The sequence below is a fragment of the Cyprinus carpio genome, chromosome A23 (genome assembly GCF_018340385.1).
Source record: "Cyprinus carpio isolate SPL01 chromosome A23, ASM1834038v1, whole genome shotgun sequence".
Classification (NCBI taxonomy): Eukaryota; Metazoa; Chordata; class Actinopteri; order Cypriniformes; family Cyprinidae; genus Cyprinus; species Cyprinus carpio.
The window spans coordinates 19967049-19971337 of NC_056594.1; positions in this window are offsets into that span (position 1 = coordinate 19967049).

Sequence of the window (4289 nt, forward strand, 5' to 3'; positions counted from 1 at the left end):
TTTTATTCTGGCACTCTGTCATGAAGACCTTTGAGTTTCTGTGTGTTTGTGATATGCCAATAGATTTTATGGCGCCCAAATATGGTTTCTGTGACCAAAATGAATGAAGAAATCAGTGTTTTCTTACCTGGTCTCAATGGGTCAGGCTCGTCCCAGTGTTTAGGGTCGTGGTGAATCGCCCACATGTTCACCAACACCATGGGTTCCTTTAGGCACAGAGTGACCCCCCAAACTGCAGCACAGAGGCATTATGGGAAACCAGACATCTCACTGTAAGCATCACTATGACCTATATCACTCTATACAGTATCTCCAGTCATCTGTCTCAGTAAGATGAGATTGAAATGATCCAAACATATAATGCAATGATTAAGATTTAGTTGCTTTATTTTGTTTGAAATAACCGTTTTCTTCCCTTAGTAACAAAAGTGTCCTCTCATGTATCAGATTCAGGCATCAGTTATTCTCACACGACTTCACATCAGCTGACGTCTCAGAAGTTTTACAGCAGTGAAATGTTTCCTCGCGCTGCACAAAACCCTGCATCTAATATTCTAATTAAGGTTTCTCTCCATCACCATGGTAACCTGCCGGTTTCACTCCGGTATTGCCATGGTTACCTGGTGTCCTGCATAGCAACGTGTGGGATGAGGACGGGGCTGAAGGGACGGATCCGCATCACCTCACAGAGAACAGTGTCCAGAAAGGGCAGACGGGAGCGGTCACTCAGAGACAGAGGACGAGCCTGACCCACACACTCACTCATCCTGATCAGAGTGAACACACTCCTGCACACACACACACACACACACACACACACACACACACACACACACACACACACACACGAACACAAACACACACACACACACACAAACACACACCAATACACACACTCACACACACACACACACACACATACACACAAACACACACATAATGTATGTTGTTACTTTTTTTCAGAATTGCATTTTGTTTCAGTGTTTTTTTTTTGTTTTGTTTTTTTTTTTGGTTGCTTTTGAAAGAGCTAAATGTTTTTGAAAAGTAAACCAAAACTTAAAAGTAAATATAAATGTAACACTACACAATAATAAATAAATAAATAAACAACCAACATACAAGTTTCAGTTTAATTTAATTTATTTTAATATATACAAATTTAATAAAATTAGTAATTATAGTTCTAATTAAGTTAAAATTGTATACTAAAATAAATAAATACATTTTGAATCAACTTATTAAATATAAAGTTAAACTATAGATTAATAAACAGAATACAGGTTTTGAAATGCATTAGTAAATATAAAGTAAAACTGTCTAGACTAAAAAACAAGATACAGATTACGCAATTTAATTTAATTTAAAAATAAAAATACCACTAAATTAGTAAATTTTAAGTAAAACTGTATAGAAGTTTTGAATTAAATTAGTAAAACTATAGACTAAAATAAAAAAGCAAGTTACAGATTTTGCAATTTAATTAAAAAATAAAAATGGAATTAAATAAAAAAACAAGATTTGCATTAAACTGTATAGACAAAAAAAACAAGATTAACATTATGTAACTAATTTAAAGAATATGAAAATGGAATTAAATCAAATTTAAAGTAAAACTATTAATAAACAATGAAACAAAACAGGTTTCAACAACAACAACAAATGCATAATATATATCTATATATATATATTATATATATAAACAACTTTAAATTTACAAATAATAATAATAATAATAAAAAGGTAAAAGCACTAACCATTAATGACGCTAACTTTGTCTGTCTGGTGTGACTGTATTAAACTGGGGTCCAGTGAAATGACCTTCAGCTCCAAACACCGATGTCAGTATAAACAGCTTTACATAAACAAATGCAGCGTTTGACCTTGAATTTGTGAAAGGACAGTGAGGAAAAGACATTTATATCATTCATCATCACACACACACACACACACACACACACACACACACACACACACACACACACACACACTTATATTAATGAATTAGTATTCACTTAAACATAGATTTAAAATTATGTTTAAAATTATGTTAAATGTGAGTGTTCTTTGTGTTGTTTGTTGTGTTTTTGATGTGTATGTGGGGTGTAGATGGGTTTTTGTTTGTTGTGTGTGTGTTATGGAATGTCCCTGAGCAAAATAAAATCATAAACACTTCCCAAAGCACCATGGGAATTGGACAGATTGAGCAGATGCACTGACTCACTGAGTATCACATATATTAAAATCATTAGTGTGAATGAAAGCCTTTAGTGACGAACACATGGATCACTGCAGCTTTCATCGCTCCGCACTGCGCAAAACCAGACACCAAAATAACCTGCTGGTTAGTTAACGGTTATTTATTTAGAGTTACTAAAGTGAACAAACCTCCAAACTTCAGGACTGAATTCATCCTGCACATACACTACACTAAACCACTCAGAACACCCTAGCAACCATATACCAATGCATTAACAGCCACTCAGAACACCTTAGCAACCATACAGCAGGGTTAACACTAAACTAAAATTACAACCATAAAAAATAATTTTTGTTATTTGAAATAAAATAAACAATTGAAATTAAATAAAATGTATAACAAACATTTTATTTCAGCTAGTTGCCATGTTAAGTTGCCACATTAATAAAATAACTAAAACTGAAGTAAAAATTAATGAACTATACTGATATATTTATAAAAAAAAATCAAACAGAAAACACTCATAACCACTCAGAACACCCTAGCAACCATATGGCAACACACTAATGACTGTTCAGAACACCCTAGCGACTGTATAGCAATGCACTAACAACCCCTAAGAACACCCTAGCAATGAAGTAGCAATGCACTCACAACCACTCAGAGCACCTTAGCTACCGTATAACACTACAATGACAACCACTCAGAACACCCTAGCAACTGTATAACAATGCACTCATAACCACTCAGAACACCCTAGCAACAAAACATACAACCAACACACTAATGACTGCTCAGAACACCCTAGCGACTGTAGAGCAATGCACCAACAACAGCTCAGAACACCCTAGCAACCATATATCAACACACTAATGACTGCTCAGGAACCCCTAGCGCTAGTAAGTAATGTCAACCAACAACTTGCACCAACAACAGCTCAGAACACCCTAGCAACCATATAGCAACACACTAATGACTGTTCAGAACACCCTAGCAACCATATATCAACACACTAATGACTGCTCAGAACACCCTAACACACTTATATAGCAACCACAAGAATGACTGTTCAGAACACCCTAGCGACTGTAGAGCAATGCACCAACAACAGCTCAGAACACCCTAGCAACCATATATCAACACACTAATGACTGCTCAGAACACCCTAGCAACTATATAGCAACACACTAATGACTGTTCAGAACACCCTAGCGACTGTAGAGCAATGCACCAACAACAGCTCAGAACACCCTAGCAACCATATAGCAACACACTAATGACTGTAGAAACACTAGCGACTGTTCGAGCAAGGCATCCACCCAACAAACGCTCAGAAACCCTAGAACCATATAGACACACACTAATGATTGATGCTCAGAGCATCAGCGATGTAGTAGAGCAATGCCAACCCAAACCCAGCTAGAACACCCTAGCAACCATATAGCAACACCCAATGACACCCGTAGCGATGTAGAGACCTGCAATGAACTGTTCAGAACACCCTAGCGACTGTAGAGCAATGCACCAGACAACCCTAGCTATCTAGAACAAACCAAACTGTTCAGAACACCCCTAGGCCTAGCAACCATATCAGAAACAACCGTAGCACCAATGCAACACACTAATGAAAATGTCCGAAACACCCTAAAGACGATGTAGACAATGCACCAACAACAGTCAGAACACCCTAGCAACCATACATCACACACAAACAGACTGCTAAGAACACCATAGCAAAACTATAAGCAACACCACTAATGATGTTCAGACAACACTAGACCAATATCAAAACAATGTATCTGCTCAGTACACCCCTGAGCCACATATTATGAACACCCTAAGAATGTTTCAGTAACACCTAGCGACTGTTAGAGCAATGCACCCAACAAACAGCATCAGAAGAACACCCTAGCAACCAGAACACCCTAGCAACCATATAGCAACACACCTAGAGACGTGAGCAATTGCACAACCTACAGCTCAGAACACCTGAGAACAATATAGCAAAGCAACAACAACGCTCAGAACACCATAGCAACCATAGTAGCAACACACTAATGGGACAGCTCCAGAAACCACCTAACAACCCAAC